At 45.5% G+C, this 19,581-nt stretch overlaps 1 protein-coding gene across 1 annotated transcript in view; it reads right to left on the reverse strand.

Moving 5' to 3' along the window:
* BLK (BLK proto-oncogene, Src family tyrosine kinase) overlaps positions 1–1,482 on the reverse strand; it is a 73,102-nt gene extending 71,620 nt beyond the window's left edge. The window contains exon 1 of the mRNA XM_010384585.2: positions 888–1,482. The gene's annotated coding sequence lies outside the window, so the exon portion shown is untranslated. The remainder of the gene's footprint in view (positions 1–887) is intronic.
* Positions 1,483–19,581: the final 18,099 nt, after the last annotated feature.

Consider the following 19,581-nt stretch of genomic DNA (forward strand, 5'->3'; position numbering starts at 1 on the left):
CCTTGGTGAAGCTGGTGTCTGCAGGTTTCTCTACTGCAGAGCTACTATTTCTCCCTTTCCATACTCCTAGTCCAGGCCTCACTCAAGGTGAGGGGAATTAAGCCCCACTCTCCCGAGGGAGGAGGATCTGCACATATTATAGCAAATTCTTCTCTGTTACTGTGAAGGCACGATTCCTTAGTTCCTTGGTAATGTGGGTGGATGAGGGTGAACTTCATCCACCCACATTACCAGATAAATGGAAATGTTGTCAAAGCCTTACAATTTAAACAAATCCTTTCAACATATGTGATCAACTATGCTTTCCTTTTCACAGTTGGTGTTTCCTGGTGAAATAGATCTCTTAACCAAGAAGATCATCATTACATCTATTCAGTTACCCCCATCCCCGAATGGCTGAAACATGGAACAACTTCATTCAGAAACAAACAAAATGAAACGAAAGCAACAACCAGTCATTTGCTTTGAGCCAGATGCTCCCCGCGCATGACCGCGGACCTCCGTCAGCTCTGTGCAGTCAATATCACCTCCTATCAAGAGGCCGAGTGACTCGCCGGGAGCGCAGAAGTGGCCTGTGTGTGTCCACCCAACCCCCTCTCCACATCCCATGTCCTTTCTTTCCTCTGTGGCACATTCACTGCCTTTTCCAAAAAGCAGAATCTACCCTGGATGGATGAACTTTTATAAATTAAAATTCTCAAAACTGGAAACGCACAAACCATGGAGCAATCTATTCATAGCTTAGGCAGCGATCCCATTCATGCCTCTTCCTCCGTCTGTGGCACCCACAGCAATGTCCTTGCCTGCTTGCCCCACTGCTGGCCTTAGAGCACCATTTACACAATTTAAAGAAGACGATAAAGAACCCGGAAGACACAGGGCCTTACCTTGGCAATGCTTCAGTGGTGGTCCACCATAGCTCTTCAAATCCCAGCACCCTTACAGTGGAGCAGACTTCTAGCGACAACCAGTGACTTCCAACACCATCCTAAAGCAAAAGCCAGTCCCAGATGAATTCTTCTCATCTCAATCAGTTTTCATGGCTTGTGGCTTTCTACCGGCAGCAGACAGAGGTGGCAGCACCCCGGGTCTGCGATCAGAGCCTCCCCAGCCCCCAATGAGCAAGTGCAGCAGGGGCTCCGCCCTCCAGCCGAGCCCTCCTGAAGCTCCTGCGGGCTCCCTGGGTTTGGGGGTGTCCCTCTGCTCCAGGAAAACTTGTGAGGAAGGACCATGAGTAGCTGCCCTTTCTCTGGCCCTGGGCCACGTGGGTCATAATGCCCCTCTGTTAGCAGAAAGTTTTCTCATGGGGTTTTGGTTTAACAGCACGGCTGGTATTTTTCCTGCACCAAGTCCGGCAGAGTTAGCAAACCTCCACGCTGACTCTACAAGGTAATTTGCCTTGCCTTATGGACAAACGCTGCGGATCTCATGGAGAGAGCTTAGGCTCTGCCATGTGCCATCTGTGTGCACCACGGCAGCCGTTCTCTTGGCCTCGCTGGTTTTGTTTTGTCTTTAAATGATGCTAATAATAGCTAGCTCACAGGATACTATCAGCATTAAATGGTAGAATGGGTATGAATGGTGGGCACAGAATTGGTGCTTGGTTAAAGCTAATTTCCCATGTGTTTTATAGCACCCTAGCTAGTAGTTGACTTGGATCTCAGAGCCTTTTCAATGGTGAAAATTTACTTGGCTATGAAAACTCAGAGGAGTCGAGAACAAGAATAATGGAGGTAATGGGAGAAGGATCCCAACATCAAGAGTGGTGAGTGGTGTCTGGAGTGGTGGGTGGCATCCTGTACACAGCAGTCGAGGGACCAATGGGACCAGGATGGTTTCTGTGATGACCTCAGAGTCTCGCTGGTCCATCCAGACACAGTGAGCCACTGGTGAGCTGGTTTCTTTCCACCAGTGTCTTGGATACTGGCTTATAAGAGGAAGTCACTCAGTGGGCTCTCTTCTCCCTTCATAGTCTTGGATCCTTGAGAATGGGTGTGGGAGGCAGACAAGGCAGCTTCTACCCCACGGTCCAGAATCTCAGTTTCCTCATGGAGTTCATTTCCTTGGATGGGACTAAGACAATACTGAGCTGTGAGTTGCAGGTTTGACAGGTGTTCATGTCAACAGAGGCAGCAACGCAGAGTTCTGGGGTTTTAAGACACTATGGAAATAATCTGTTTCACTTCCCCAAGGGGTTTTTGTGAGAATAAATGGATTCACACATAAAAAGTATCTATTACCGTATTTAGTACATAATAAACTCCAAATACCTGGAAGCTGATGTGAATGTGGCTAATTGCTTTAAGCCCCAAATTTGATCTTCTCTACATGGTAGCAAAGGGCTCAGAACAATGTCCAGAACCCTGGGCCTGCTCAGTCCATGGCAGCTCCTGTTAATTTACTCTTACATTCGTCTCCTGATACCTACTACGCAGACCCAAACATGAAACATAAGTTCCAAACTCTGCGAGCTTCTGATTTAAAAAGTGACTGATTTGAGATGAGATGACTTAGTCTTCCTATTTCAATTCAATTAATGCGGCACTGTTTTTCTGAACACCTGCTCTGTGGTAAGCACCTGCTGGAGGCTGGGGATACCAATGCAACTACGCTCCATCCTCCTCTGAGGGTCTCAGCCTAAGGAGCTTGGGGAAGGGGCCTGATAAGGAGATCACTGCAGTGGAGCACAGTAAGAGGCCTCAGTGGGGCACAGTGCTAGACCAGAGGCGGGGGCAATAATTCTATCAGGGGTAATTGGGGGAAGCTGCCAAGGAGATGGCTTTGAACATGATTCGTGACTAAGACTCCTACAGACTCTCAGAGATAGATCCCTGGGCTGAGTCTTTACTGAACCAGGATGTTGTGATGCTGCCTGAACCACCTCCAACATTTTGTCAGTAGGGCCTAAATAGATGACTTTTGGACAACTTTTATGTACTTGGACTTGAGGATATAGAGAATGTAGCGGAGAGCAGGAAACCCAGCTTCCTACAAAGAGAATACATTTTCCGTCTATTCCAAGGTTAGAGTGGGAGGGGATGTGAGAGTTTGCAGGGAGGTGTGCTGGCCCTTATGTGATCTGTGATAAAACATCACCATTCTGTCCACCCCAACAGACAGAGGTTGGAAAATAACAACAACAATACCAGACACACACACACACACACACACACACACACACACACACACACACACACACGATCCCAGCAGTCACTCAGAAAGAAAACAAGGAAATGACTTTGCTCGTGGGTTCCAGGTGTCTGAGCAGAAGTGAAAGTTAATTTCAGCCATTTTCACCCTCACAGTCGCAGGCCCATGATAAAGGCGGAAGAGAGGTGGGGAAAGGACCCCGGGGAGAAGATGGGCACAGTGACACTTGTTCGGGGAGGCTTGGGGAGTCTTTTGCTAGATACTTTTGTTAGAAAACCTCAAAGAGATTTTCTCAAGGCTGGACTAGACTAGACCCCAGCTCTGAAACACCCAGTTCAGTGTTCAGCGTCACTGGTTCTCCCATTTATTTTTGTACATTTGAGGTGACTTATGCAAAATTCAGCTCTCCTTCCATGTGCTTTCACCAGCCTCCTAATATCAGTACCTCTCTGATCAAAATCGAAAGCTGTGGGCAATAAAGTATTTAAGTGGAAGAAACGTGAAACCAATCCAGTCCAAGATTCACCTCAGAAGGGTCTAAGAAGCTGGTCAATTTCTTTTTGAAGAAAACTAGTATAAAACTAGACAAAATTGTCAAAACAACAATTTCTGGGTACTAGAAAATGACCAAAAGCAGACAACGAACTGATAAGTGTTTAATCTTAAAAAGCTGCTCCTGCACCAAGATGGCCATGAGTCTGTGGACATCCTGCCTGAGTCTGTGGACATCCTGCCTGAAGTTTCCCAGCCCCAGCACTAGGTTGCCTCACGGGAATGGTGGGCTTGGTTTGAGGGCTGTCATTGAAAACCAGCAGCTAGGTGGGGTGCGGTGGTCATGCCTGTAATCACAACACTGAGGGGGCAGATCACTTGAGGTCAGGAGTTCAAGACCAGCCTGGACAACATGGTGAAACCCCATCTCTACTAAAAATACAAAAATTATTTTGGCATGGTGATGGGCACTTGTAGTCCTACCTACTCAGGAGGCTGAGGCACGGGAATCGCTGGAACCCAGGAGGTAGTGAGCTGGAGAAACACATTAACGTGTACAAGTACTCACGCAAGGTGGGAGGGTGAGACGGGGGTGAGGACTGAAAAAGTACCTACTGGAACAACATGGCAAAACCCTGTCTCTGCAAAAAATACAAAACACTAGCTGGGTGTGGTGGCACATGCCTGTGGTAGAGAGGTTGCAGTGAGCTGAGATCCCACCACTGCAATCCAGCATGGGTGACAGAGCGAGACTCCACCTCAAAAATAAATTAAATAAATAAATAAATGAATAAATAAATAAATAGATAAAAAGGAAACCAGTAGCTATACCAGCAGAAGGTGGTAGATTTGGTCTGGGATGGGGGAGATGAAAATCTGCAGTTTTATGGGTTAAAGTTCATGGAATCAGTTCTAGGGAGAAAATAAAAATCTGCAGCTTTACTGGCTTGAGGTTACAGCTTCTGTTCATGGTAGACAGGAGATCAGCCAGAATTGTGATGAGGAGAACTTGGAAGTAAGGAAGCCATGAGAGGGCTGAGACAATAAACTCCCTGCACATCTCTGACTAGGGAAGAAACCCAAAAAAATGCAGCAAAAAGTGAGAGCCAAGGTAGACCTGAGGATGTGCAAAAAAATTTTTGTTTAGTTTAAAATTAATTTGTATGTATTTAGGGGGTACAAGTGTATGTTTCTTATATGCATATATTGCATAGTGGTGAAGTCTGGGCTTTTAGTGTGCCCATCACCTAAATGGTAAACATTGTACCCAATAGGTAGTTTTTTTTCTTCTTTGAGACAAGGTCTCACTCTGTCCCCCAAGCTGGAGTGCCATAGTGTGGTCAAAGCTCATTACAGCCTTGACCTCCTGGGCTCAAGTGATCCTCTCATCTCAGTCTCCAAGTAGCTGGGACCACAGGCATGTGCCACCACACCCAGCTAGTGTTTTGTATTTTTTGCAGAGACAGGGTTTTGCCATGTTGTTCCAGTAGGTACTTTTTTAGTCCTCACCCCTGTCTCACCCTCCCACCTTGCGTGAGTACTTGTACATGTTAATGTGTTTCTCCAGCCACACACAGCTCTGGCAGCAGAGGGTGGGAGGCTTAGTTGTTCACGGTATCTGAGCGTTTAACTTCTGGCCAAATAATTGTCTCATCATCCTATAATACAGGAATCGAGGACACCTTTAGGGAGTCAGACTGAAAAACAAAGAAAAGTATTATAATCAAAACTGCACTGTAGTATTGGTGGCTGCACACCATGGAGGAGATTAATTCTGCAATTTAAGTGCAGAGAAGTTATAAAACAGAAAACCAACAACTTTTAGGAAAGTGAATGGAATCTAGAATCACTGCAATGTCTAGTTTTCAACCGGAAATTACTAGACATGCAATCAAACAGGAAAGTGTGATCAGAAAAACCAAAACAGACAATAGATGAAGACATGACGTCAAAGCAGTTGTTATAGCTATGCTCAAGGAATTAAAGAAAAATGCTCAAAGAATTCAATAAAATTATGTTAACAGTGAGCCAACATACTTTCAATAGATAAGTGGAAATTATAAAAAAAAGAATCACATGAGATTTCTACAGCTGAAAATTACAAAAATTCACTACATGGGTTCAAGAGCAGATCTGAGACGGCAGAAGAAAGAAGCTGCACATATGAAGACAGAGCAGAAGTTATGCAATCCAAAGAACAGAGAACAAAATGTTAAGAAAAATTAACAGAGCCTTAGAGACCTGCCAGACAATATAAAGTGTTCAAACACAAATGTAATAGGAGTCTCAAAAGGAGAGGAAAGAGAAAGAGGCACAGAAAAATTGTTAAAAAAAAAAAGTTGAAAAGTCTCCATGTGAGTAAATACCATTAACTTACAGAGTCAAGAAACTGAATAAACCCAAAGTAAAAAAAAAAAAGAATCACACTTAGACATAGTCAAAACGCCAGGAGTCAATTAAAGGAGATAACATGGCAAGCAGTAAGAGAAATAGAGAGAAACAGAGATATATCACATTAAAGACAATATGATTGATGGTTGATTTCTCATCAGAAACAATAGTGGCTGGATGGTGATGGAATGACATGTTTAAAGGGCTGGAAAAAACAATAACAACAAGAACAAGGACTTTCACCTACAAATTTACTATCTAATAAAACTACCCTTCAAAAATTGAGGTGAAATTGTATTTTTCCAGATAAGCAAAACAGGGAATTTCGTTCTGTTGGACTTACACTCAAGAAAAATTAAAGGCAATCCTTTAAAATGACAGAAAATAATATCAGATAGTAACCCAGTTCACAGAAAGAAAAGAAGAGCACTGGGAATGGTAAGCATGTAGGTAAAGTGAAAATATATAACATAATAATAAAAACATAAAATGTATGTGTATACATTACTTTTTCTTCTTTCAACTTTGAAACACATACACAATTATTTAAATCAGAAATTATAATGCCACACTGTGGGTTTATAACGCAGTATAATGACAATATATACATGTATATACAATATACATGACAATAACAGCACAGAGGAGGAAGGGTAAGAAATGAAGCTATAATTGTGCAGTTTCTATTTTTTACCAAAAAAGTAAATCAGTATGAATTTAAAGTAGATTATGCTAAATTGAAGATGCATATTGTAATCCCGGCAGCAACTACTAAGGAAAAAAGATTCAAAGAAAGAGAGTTAAAAAATAAACAGAAGAATTTAAATGATATATTAAAAATATTTTAATATGAAGATAGTTGGCCAAGCACTGTGGCTTAAGCATGTAATCCTTAAGCAATTGTGGCTTAAGCAATTTGGGTGGCTAATGTGGGAGGATTGCTTGAGTCAGGAGTGCAAGACCAGTCTGGGCAACATGGCAAAACCCTGTCTCTACAAAAAATACAAAAATTAGTCGGATGTGGTGGCATGCACCTGTGGTCCTAGCTACTCAGGGGTCTGAGACAGAAAGATCATTTGAGCCTGGGAGGTAGAGGTTGCAGTGAGCCATGATTGTGCCACTGCACTCCAGCCTGAGTGACAGAGTGAGAACCTGTCTCAAAAATAAATTAAAAAATAACATAACAAAAGTAGTCAATTAAAGAAGAACAAAGGAACAAAAAGGACATGACAAGTAGAAAAAATAACAAAATTCTAAATGTAAATCCAAACATAAAAAACTTTATTAAATTTAAAAAAATTAAACACTCCAATGAAAATGCAAAGACTGTTAGACTGAAAAGAAAGCAAGACCCAATTCTATGCTGGCTGCAAAAAATAAACTTTAAATTCAACGACAAACAGATTAAAAGTAAAAGGATCCAAAAAAACTACATACCATGTGAACAATAAATAGATTACAACTGGAGTACCTATATTAATATCAGACAAAATAGACTTTAAGATAACACATATTACTGGGCAAAAGGGCGACTTCATAACAAGAAAAGAGCAAGCAATAGCCAGAGATGTCAAAATTATATTCATGTACCTTTTTAAAAAGCCCTAAAACATGTGAGGCAAAATCTGACTGAATTAAAAGTTTCAATACACAATATACCAATTACAGTTGAAGATTTTGATACTTTTCTTTCAGTAATTGATAGAACAACTGTAGAGAAAGTCAGAAAGGATAAAAAAGAACTGAAGAACATTATCAAACAACTTGAGTAAACTGACATATATAAGCAATCCACCCAGAACATCCATTATTTTCAAGCTTACATAAAACATCACCAGGAAAACCCTATGTAAGCCATAGGGTCTTAAAGAAAGTCTCAATGACTATAAAAGGAATAAGATTATGCAAAGTATATTCTCCAACCATAATGGAATTAAATTAGAAATCAATAACAGAAATGATTTGGTTAAATTTATTTGGTGTAAATTTGTTTGGTGTAAATTAAACAACACACTTCTAAATAACCCCAAAGAAGAAATTAAATGAAAACTTAAGAAATATATTGACCTAAATCAAAATGAAAGTGTAACATAAAATTTTAGGGCAGCAGCTAAAAAATTAGAGGGAAATTTGTAGCTATAAATATTAATATTAGAAAAAACACAAGGTTGGTCTACAATCACTGAAAAAGAAGAACAAGTGAAACACAATGTAAGTAAAAGGAAGTTAATAAATTAGAGCAGAAATCAATGAAATAAAAGACAAATAAAGAAAAGAGACAATCAGTGAAACCAAAGATGGGCTTGATAAATCTAGCTATCAACAAAGAAAAGAGAAGACTCTATTTTCATCCCAGAATCTCCAGAAATTTCAGGAATTAGAAGTGAGGGTAAGTTTTCACTTCTCTCTCTCATCTTCTGGAACTTACAGAATGTGTACTTGGTTCACTTGATGCTATACCATAAATCTTATAGGATTTCTTCATTTTTAAAAATTCTTTTTCACACCTCTGACTGTAATTTCAAATTACTTGTCTTCGAGTTAACTGATTCTTCTGCGCAAGTCTGCTGTTGAAACTCTCTACTGCATTTCTCGTTTCATTGATTGTATCCTGTAACTCTAGAATTTCTGCTTGGTTCTTTTTTTTTTTTTTTAATTATTTCTATCTCCTGAACATCTCCTTTTGTTCATGTACTCTCTTCCTGAGTTCAGGAACTCCGTTTTCCTATAGCTCACCGAGCTTCTTTAAAATAATATTTTGAATTCTTTGTCAGGAAATTCATAGATCTCAATTTTGAGGGGTTATTTACTAGACATTTATTGTGTTCATTTGTTGCTGTCATGCTTCCTGGATTTTTTTGTGTACCTTTTAGCCTTGCCTTGGTGCCTTCACATAAAGGAGTAGCCACCTCTTCCAGACTTTACAAACTGGCTTTGGTAGGAAAAGGCCTTTACCTATGGGTGGGCACAAGGTTACTGGTTGAAAAGGGTTGTGAGTAGTGCTGGGTTCGGCACAAGGTCCAGGGATGCTGATTCTAAGGCATGCAGAGGTGCCATTTCTGGGTGCACATGGTGATGCCAAGTCGGACCAGTGGGTACATGGCCACCATTAGTGATGGGTCTGATTGGCAGGTACACATAATGGGATGGGGTGCAAGAATGCACATGGTGGTGACTCCAGCCTTGGGGGAGGCGTAGTGGTGACTCAGGTCCCAGGAAAGGAGCAGTAATGGCTCTGGCTCTGGAGGGGCACAGTGCTATGGGCTTTGAGCAGCTCTGTCAGTTAGGTTCAGCATTGATGAAGACTGTGTGGTCCTCCGTGGCAAAGGCTGTGGGTGCCTGTGGCAGCAAGCAGTAAGGGCTGTCAGTGTCCTCAGCTGTGAAGGCTTCCAGGGTCCTCCTGCTATCCTTTATTCCCACTGGAGGAAGTTGTGACCAAGGGTGTACCTCTTGGCATCCGAGCTGTGCCAGCGTGGGATTGGGGTGATACAAATGAAATGCTTCCAGCAGTTTTCTACGTGGCTGTCTTCTGTTACTGCAATCCACTGGGGTGTTTCAGCTTTCTAATTATACTTTGGAGTTCTCTCAGAGCCATTTTCATACATGGGTAGTTGTTAAATCATCGTTTTTATGGGTGAACAGGGGTGGGACTGCCTAGTCTGCCTTTTTGCTGATACCACTTCATCTCTATTTCATTTTCTAAAGTTGGTTTTGACCAACTAAGTTGATTTTCACTACCACTCAGGCATCAAGCCTCACAGAGCAAAAGCAAAAACAAACCCCCAAAGCCACTGGTGTGGAGTGTTCAGAAGGAACTTTTTTCCAGCCTCAGAAGCAACTGAGTCCAGCATAATGAGCACTTTACCATCATGCATCTCAAAGTTGAAATTTTAGTTACATAAACTTACCGGCTGTGAGATTCCAGCTGTGTGACTTCACAGCTGAGCCTCAGTTTTCCCATCTCCAGAACTAAGGCTACAAGAGTTCTTAGAGTTCTTGTGAGAGCAGGCTGTAAAGTGGCTGGCCCTCAAAAGGCACTCAGAAAATGGTCATTAAGTTTTCTTTTAAGTTAAAGGCAAGATGCCCAAATAGTGTGGGTCTTTACACGTGGGTTCTCATGTGTCTCTGAAAAAGCTTAGTGGTTAACACCTTGGAGTCTAGAGCAAGACTGCATGGGCTCGAACCCTGCCACAGACATTCAACAGCTCCAAGAATTGGAAGAGTTGCCCAACCTAGCTGTGGTTAGTTTCCTTGCCTTAAAATGGGGATAGTAATAACACCTATCTCTTTGTGAGGATTCAACAAGCTGAGTATACAAAGCATTTAGAATAGTTCCTAACATACGAGACATTTACCATCATCACTGTAGCCACGATGACTGGACACATGAAATGAATGACAGTCAGGAGGGAACCAAGGCTCCCTTATTCTGAACTGAGGTAAAGAAGGGACTCAGAAGGACTCAGTGATTTCCCTTCCCTCCCTTCCCTTCCCTTCCCTCCCTTCCCTTCCTTTCCCTTCCCTCCCTTCCCTTCCCTTCCCCTTTCTTCCTTCCTTCCTCCCTCCCTCTCCTTCTCTCTTTCTTTCTTCCTCCCTCTCCTTCCCTCCCTTCCTCTCTCTCTCTCTCTCTTTCGATCATTCGTTCGTTCGTTTGTTCTCACTCTGTTGCCCAGGCTGGAGTGTAGTGGTATGATCATGGCTCATTACAGCCTCGACCTCCCAGGCTCAAGTGACCCTGTCACCTCAGCCTCCCAAGTAGCTGGGGCTACAGCTGCCTGTCACTTTGCCTGGGTTCTTTTTAAAAACTTTTCATAGAGACGGGGTCTCGTCATGTTGCCCAGGCTGGAAACTCAGTTATTTCTAAAGTCCTCCTAAAGTCTGTATTTTGCACATCTTGAAATTCTGTGGATAGAGTTTGTTATGAAGGGCATTGTGTTTCCCTAAAATTCGTATGCTGAAGGTCTGACCCTAGCACCTCAGAATGACTATACTTCGGGATAGAGCCCTAAAGGGGTGATTACATTAAAATGAGTTATTTCAGGAGGGCCTGTGTCCAACCTGACTGGTGTCCTTATAAGACGAGGAAGCACACAGAGACAGCAGGGATGTGTGTGCACAGAGGAGAGATGGTGTGAGAACACAGGGGGAAGAGAGCTGTCTGCAAATCAAGGAGAGAGGCCTCAGAAGGAACCAAACCAGCAGGCACTTTGATCTTGGACTTCCAGCCTCCAGAATTGTGAGACAATAACCTTCTTTTGTTTAAGCCACCCAGTCTTGTGGCATTTTGTTATGGCAGCCTGAGCAGACTGATACAGAGTTCCATGGACAGCCATAGGCTGGGTACTTTAAACTGACTGCCTGCCCTCTGAGAACATGGACAAAATAGTTTGGGGCCATCTGTAGAAGACTGTGGATGCTGTTGTTTTTAGTTTTGCCTCAGTGTTTTGTTTGGTTGGTGTTTTTATCTACCTTTCAAAATTCCCCGTCCCCCTTCCTCTGGTAAGAACAGTGTTCCCTGGTCACAGGGGAGAGTCATGACCCGGCGCCTGCTGATTATAATGCCCCACTTCTCTAACGACAGGCATTGCTCTGTGGAGTGGTTTCTGGCCCCAGCACGCCCCCCTACAGCCGTTTGGGGGGATTGCCATGCAGAGAATAGTCATAACAGCTAACACTGATTGCACTCTTACTATGACCACCTCCTGTTTCAATTTCTTTTCAGGTATTATCTCCTCTAGTACTCAGATATCTCTGTGAGATACTGTAGTTTCTTTTACTATTCTCTGAGAAGTTAAGTGACTTATCCAAAATCACAAGGTTAGTAAAAGGCTGAGCCAGGGCCGCAAGCCAGAGAGCCCCACCTCACGGCCCAAGCCCTCTGTGGAGGTCAGCAAGCTCCAGCTGCTGGTGGGTGTTTTCCTGATGACACAGAGAAGGCCTGTGTGTAGTCATGGACAGATACTGAGTGGTTTGGGGTGACAGCACTGGGAGAACGAGGCAGCAGATTCATCCTATTTGGTCACACCCTCCACAGGGTAATGCTGATGTCCTTTACTCTGCTTTCTAGTGAAAGCCACTTGCCTCATTTGGCAGCATTGAAATGGGGCTGGGCTATGAGGACCCATCAAAGTCCCTGAAGATGAGCCTGTGTCCTCCCAGGGCCCTTGCACAGGTCACAGCTCGCCTACTCAACTGCAGAGATCCCAGGCCCTGTCCTGAGATAAAGACCCTGATAGGATTTGGTTCTGCATCGCCACCCGAATATCACCTCTAATTGTCATCCCCAGTGTTGGAGGTGGGGCCTGGTGGGAGGTGATTGGATCCTGGGGGCAGATATCCCCTCATGATAGTAAGTGGGTTATCCTCAGACCTAGTTTAAAAGCATGTAGCACCTTCCCCACTCTCTATGCCTCCTGCTCCCCCTGCCACGTAAGACACGCCTGCTTCCCCTTTTGCCCGCTGCCATGATTGTAAGTTTCCTGAGGCAGTTTCCTGAGGCTTCTCCAGCCAGGCTTCCTGTACAACCTGTGGAATCTTGTGCCAATTAAACCTCTTTTCTTTATAGGTTACCTGGTCTCAGGTATTTCTTTCTAGCAGTGCAAGAAAGGATTAATACAGATCCCAACTCAGCCAACAACCTGGAGCGCTTCCCTACTGACCTCCTGCCCTGTCAGTTGGCAGTTGGAGACAGCAATCATCACCAGACAGAGTGACTGTGTGCGTGAACAATGAGCTGATCTAATATTGAGCAAGGCGCAGGTGCTCATTAGGGCCCTGATCGTTTGGACCCCATTGTCACTTGGGGACAATGGAGTTCATCTCTGTGTATCTGGGGGTTGCTAAGATGTTTCTTTATTCCAGAGTTCACCAACCATGGCTGTATCACCAGAACCCAAACCTCTTATTTTCAGGCCCTGATATAAGTGTGAGAGCTGCCATGTGGAATCTTTGGGGTACCCATCCCAGGAGCTGGCACCCTCTGTTGTCTTCCAAAGCTCCCTCAGGGAAAGGAGCCCTCCCTGCTGGAGGAGCTCCCACATCTAGCTATTCAGAGGCCTCCAGAGGTTTCTCAACTAGTCAAAGCGAGGCCCACTCTAAAAAAATCCCAGGAACCTTATCAATAGTGCCTGTGGATTGGGACATTGTTCTCTTGCTTCTACATAACAGCCTCCCCTCAAAGACAAAAAAAAAAAAAAAAGGTGGAAATGCCCTATCAGAAAATAAGATGCCCAGTGTGGCTGAGCCCTTGGAGAAAGTCCACTGGCTGTTTCCTACTTGTCAGCTGACTGGAGCCGGCCCCTGGGCCCAGAACTTAATGTGCAGACTTTGTGCAGGGAGCTGGGAATGGCCCTGGAGCCACCTGCAGGGGAAGTTAAGGGCCAGCACAGGCTCAGGCTAGAGGCACTGGGGGCAGAGAGGAGTGTGAGTGTATTTGAAAGGGAATAGAGCAGGGAGGAGACAGTAAAGAGTTCTAGAGCCCTGCAGCCATGCCTCCCGTAGCCCCTCACCACCTGTGTGTCCCTGTGCTGGCTGTAGCTCTGCACCACACTCCCCAGTCATGCGCCTGCCTGTCTGCATCACATCTTCACTTGGTGCCACTTGGATGTCACTTGGTGCCACTTGGGTGTCAACTTAGGGCTTCAGACTTAACACGTCCAAGACCAAGCTCTCAATTTTTCCTCTTAGACCCACTTCTTCCCCAGTTCAATGACTCAACAGCGTCATTGACTCTGTTGCTCAACCCTGAAACCCTGGTGTTCATCATCCCCGTGACTCCATTCGCCAGGTCTATAAATCCTAAGGGCTCTACCTCCACCATTATCTGCAGTCTGCCCACTTTTCCCCATCTCCGTTGCTATCAGCCAGGACGAGGCATCAGTTACCTGGACAATTGCCTTCTCTGATCACCTTTAACTCCCCTGCCCCCAGTACTCTCCCCTGAGTCACCCTATTTTATTTTCTTAATGGTATTTATCAATACCTAAAGGTGCTTGGTGCATGGATGGATTTGATTGCTACTGTAACCCCAGCAACCTCGAACACTCCTCAGCTCATTAAAGGTGCTTGGTCATAATTACTCAGGGATTAAAGGGATCCTCGCACACAGGCCTTATTCTCCCCATTTTACAGAGTCAAGAGAAGGAAAGAGATTTGCTCAGTGTTGCAGTCCAGTGAGGAGTGACACCCAGACCAGATCCTAGGTCTTCTGACCCACAGTCCAGTCCTCTTTTCTCTCCAACACTCGGCCTTTTAGGAAACATTTCCCAGACTTCCATGCCACAATCCCACTAATGACTGGTTTGAGTCAAAAGCAGATGTTCTGGGAACTTCAACCCCTGAAGGCTGAGCTGCCACATATCAAACTTTCTCGGTAATTTCAATAATTTAAATGGCAATGTTTATAGCTCAGAAACTCCAGGCCATCCCAAGACCCCTCAAGGGGCCACCCCGCCCTGGTAGGGCCCACCCCTGGTGAGTCATGGCTGAGTCAAGGGAAGCTCTTTCAGGCCTGAATGCCCAGGACAGTCCTGGCTTCACCCAGGGCAGCAGCAGAAGCCGAGGCCAAGCCAGCATCACTCGATGGACACAAACCAAACCTCAGGAGCAGGAGGGTGTGGCTGGAGCTGGGGTTGGCTGGGGAGGTGTGGTGGCTGTGGACGTTGGCGTGGGTGGGGGGTTCTCTCTGGGGAGGTGGAAGAGGTTCTGGATGGGACAGGGAAGCCTGGAGGCCCCCAGAAGACCTTGGAATATTCTAACTCACTGGGGTCAGGCCCCAAATAGCCCCCACACTACCTGAAATGCTTCACTTTAACTTTTCATTCACAGAGTGCCTTGCTACCTTGTTCTAAAAAAAAACACTGCACAACTATAATACACCAAATAAAACATTTTTAAAGAAGCTGGTGAGGGGAGGAGTGGAATGAGTCAAAGGGGAAGATAAGAGCAGGGGAGTAAGATGGAGCTGGGAGTGGGGACTGCAGGCACGAAGCCTTCCACAAGTACCTCTCCTTGTGATGGGGTGGTGGGTAAACAGTTTGCTGTTTACTCATATAGCCTGCAGTGGTATACTGAGTTGATCACGACCCTCACACTTTTGGCCTTCAGCACCCCAACACTCCTTATCTAGGACCCAGGGTGAAGAGCACAGCCCCACCACTCAGATCTGTGTCCAAGAGAGAAAAGACAGCCAGCCATTCAAAGAAGCCCAGTTCTCCTGAGGCTGAGATCACACAAAGTTCACCCAAAGTTCCGGAGTGTCTGGTGAGTCCCCTTAGTGGGGATGCTGTGCAACGTAGGACATGACGCCCCAATGTGGCAGATTGCCACAATTACTACCTGAGACCATCACTTCGGCAGTTACTACTGTTACTACTTGAGACCATCATTACGAGACTGAACGAAGGAGGACAAACACAGAAATGAAAACTTAAAACAAAAGAAGCTTTTTAAAGAAATGGGCCAGGGGAATAAAAGGGCTCCCTGCTTCCGTTGAGCAAAGGCAGTAGCCCTGAGCTTCTACAGCCCTTCATATTTATTGGGGAGAAAGAGCAGGGAGGAGGAGGTAACGATTGGACAGCTGCTTGATTGATCACAGGTTCACGTGATTGCTAACAGGCTTCAGATTTGTCTAATCACAAGAAACACTTGTGCCTGGGTCATGACTGCCCTCAGCATTTCTTCTGGGCTGCAGATGCAGTTTGTCAGTTTGCCAACATCCTGCTTTCATGAGAACAGTTTGCTGTTTACTCATATAGCCTCCAGTGGTATACTGAGTTGATCACGACCCTCATATTTTCAGCCTTCGACACTCCAACACTCCTTACAGAAGCCCAGAACGAGGTTCATGGGTTTTTCCTGTCCCACACTACATGCCAAGGGGTGGGGAAGCCCAGGGAAAACAGAGTGGGCAGGAGAATCCAGGACCCCATTTGAAGCTCCTTTGGGCCTTGGGTCCTTGGTGAAACAGGCCATGGACAAGTCATTTTAACTCTGGAGGCTCAATTTCCTCATCAATCAAAATAAAATGATGCATGTACAGAATGACTACAAGGAAGAGCAAAATTACAAATACCAATGCATTATAAAGCCATAATAATTAAAATAGTGTAGTATCAGTTAACTCAGGAATATGCAGCTAGATCAGTAGAATTGAATAGAATGACCCATGCATACATTGAAATAAAGCGTATTAAAATGTTGGCATTTTCAACCATCAGAGAAAGGATAAATGCTCAGGATAAATCAGAGAAAGGATAAAGGATAAACAGCTCACTACATGATGTTAGAGTACTTGGGTACTCATACCAAAAAAAAAAAAAAAAAAAAGAAAATTACATGCTCACCTCAGTGGTAACAAGAGAAAAGAAAAATAACAGTGAGATACAGTTCTCCCCCATCACACACAAAAATGTCACTCACTATCAGGAGTTGGCCTGGTTCACAGGAAAACAGGTCCCTAGTGGTTGGAATATGCATGGTTATATCGATAAATGGAGTGAATTCTGTCAGCCTCTAGTGAAACAGAACATGTGCTGGCCCAGTCACCCCGGATGTCACCTCCGGGAGCCTGCGCTCGAGAAGCATGGGTGAACAGGATGCTATCTCAGTGCAGTGACTGAGAACAACTGAAATTGCCTAACAGGAAGGGAGTCGGTTGTTGAAGTGGCTTAAATCTGTGTGTATCAATATCAAATGCCAGGCTGGGTGCAGTGGCTCAGGCCTGTAAGCCCAGCACTTTGGGAGGCCAAGGCGGGTGGATAATCTGAGGTCAGGAGTTCAAGACCAGCTTGGCCAACATAGTGAAACCCCGTCTCTACTAAAAATGCAAAAATTAGCTGTGTGTGGTGGTGCGCGCCTGTAGTCCCAGCTACTCAGGAGGTTGAGGCAGGAGAATCACTTGAACCCGGAAGGTGGATGTTGCAGTGAGCCCAGATTGCCCCACTACACTCTAGCCTGAGTGACAGAGCAAGACTCCGTCTCAAAAAACAAACAAACAAACAAAAAAACAAAATGCCAATTGCAAGAAACAAAAAAAGCAAATTGCAGAGCAATGCATACAACTATAATGTTAAAACCATTAAAACATACAAATAAACAAAGTAAAACTGTGTGTGCTTTATATACACCCGCATGTAGAAGTCATAACAGTGGGTTAGGGAGATATACCCTTAACTCATAGTAGTGACTATTATGGGGAGGAGGAGCCAGAAGCAGTATTGAGGGGTGGGAGTTGGTTAAAAAGGGCTTAGCCTTACCTATAATGTTAGAATTTTCTAGAATAAGAATCAATTTACTTGCATCTGGCATACTTTTAAAAATAATATGGACTATGAAAAGCATAGAGGAAATTATGCTCAAATGTCAGTAACAGTTCATTATGGTTCCTGGGAATATGGATGACTGCTATTTTCTTTTGGGGAGAAATTTTTATTTTTCCTTTTTTTCAAATTTCCCACATCCAAAAAGAAATGGGACCGAAACAAAAACCAAAGGCTCTATTAAAAAAAAAAAAATCTAAACATATGATTGAAAAACAATAAAGGAATACATGTGCCGAGTTTCGGGTGTGACTGGTGCACGTCAGCCACAGCCGCTGCTTCATGTGGCGGACTCTGGAGAAAGCAGAGGGCTTCACTGTGTCCTGGGACCTGAAATTCGCCAGTTAGATGGCTCGGGGTAAAGGATCACTCTCTTTTAAAAAGTAAACATTCTAGAAGGGTCTATCCAGGAAGCCAGTGCCTGGCCTCCCCTAACTGGGCTTCTTCCCTTTGCGGTAGCCAGAGTTGGTCTCCCTGAGGTAAGGAAGCCTCATAAGATGCCCAAGTGTGAGGAGTAGTAGGATTAGGTGGAAGAGAGAAGGATGAAGAATTCCCAAACTGGAGACAGCCCCGTGGGATGGAGTGCAGCCTCCACGGGGGTAGGGGTGTGGGGTAGAGAGCACAGGCTCCCAGAGATCCCCAACAAGGGCTAATTGGAGAACGAGATGGGAATTCAGGTGGGAGCTGAAAAGGGAAGGGGAGGGGGCTTCCAGTGCTTCCCCAGAAGGAAGGGGATGCGGAAGGACGGACGACTCCTTCAGAGAAGGGGCTGAGAGGAAGGAGGGAGTGGGCAGGCCTTGTCCCGGGCCCTTCCTACCTAAGGCCTGCCCTTCTCCTCAGCCATGGACTTCAGCCACTTGCTCCTCCCTGGCTGGAAGAGCAGACCCTCAGCTCCCAGACCCTTATCTCCCCTCCGTTCCCGGACCCTTATCTCCCCTCAGCTTCCCTCAGCTTCTAGAGGAGCCGCCTTTCCTCGCCTGACTGCCTTGGGGACCAGATCTGCAGTGAGCAAACAGGCCGGGCTGGGCAGGGCCAGGCCCAGGATAAACCTGGGGAGCCGAGGCCTCTTTGACTTTGCAGATCCACACCGCTGTTGCCCTTGGCCTCGGTTTCTCTCCTCGGGGCCTCCCCAGGGGTGGGTGGCCCCAGCTTTGCTCTGACACACTCTCCCTTCCCACCACCCCGATTTCTTTCCCAAAGATTCAGGCCTTGCCTCCGCCCTGGCACCCCCACTCCAGCCCAAAACACCGTCTCCCAAACAAGGCACATAGGAGAGCATTTTAGGTCTACACAGGGCTCTAAGCCGGAGGCTGCCTAAGTTCCCACCCCCTTGCTCAAGCCAAGGCAGTGATCCCCCCAAGAATGGTTTTTAGGCCCTGGGGCCCGGTGTTCCCTTCCTTGGCTCTATCCTCCCGCCCCAGCTCACGTGAATCTCCAGAAACCCAGGTGCAAACATCTGGGCTCCCAGAGGCTTTGGAGGGAGGTGGGGCAAGTCATGGAATTTTCCCGAGTTCTCCTACGAGTGAGCAGAAAACACTTGCACAGGCCTGGCCCCTGGCTCAGGGCGGAGGGCTGTGGGAGGATAAACGCTGCCATCAAGCCTGGGCAGGGACTCATATTTGCTACCAGCACTGGGCGCTGGAGAGGATGGCGAGTCCACGCCCAGCTTTCCCCGTGGCCTGCGGGCACCTTGTGAAGGGGTCTGAGCCTCTCTGTTTACTGAAAGGATGCATCAAAGTTGGTCAAAGTTTGCCTTTTGCCGATTTCTCGAGAAAGGAGGTGAAATCTTCTACAACTCCATTTTAGCTCCTTAGAAAAGAGATCACTCAAGCCCATTAAAAACAGCGGGGAGATCCATGCCTGTCCTTCTGTCATTGATTGGGGATGGGGGAAGCCGGGGGTCCAGGGTGGCGGCCACATCTCATCAGCGGTCAACTAAGGGCGTTGCTCCCTCTGGCCTCTCCTTCCTCTCTGCCTGCTTCATTCCTAGGGTTGGAGAGGACAAATGGCTCGGCTCACACACCGCCCACCCTGGCATCAACTACCCATCAGGAACATTCCCTGGCTTCCCCAGGTTGGCCCATTTCCCACCCATTCCTTCTTCAACAGAGGAAACTAAGCAGAAGGGTTACTGAGGATGCATGCTCATTCATTCATCCATTTGTTCACTTGTAGAAGCATCACTGATAATGCACCCACTGCATTCCAGCCCTGCACTAGGCACTGGGAA

The sequence above is a fragment of the Rhinopithecus roxellana genome, chromosome 9, assembly GCF_007565055.1.
Source record: "Rhinopithecus roxellana isolate Shanxi Qingling chromosome 9, ASM756505v1, whole genome shotgun sequence".
NCBI classification, from domain to species: domain Eukaryota; kingdom Metazoa; phylum Chordata; class Mammalia; order Primates; family Cercopithecidae; genus Rhinopithecus; species Rhinopithecus roxellana.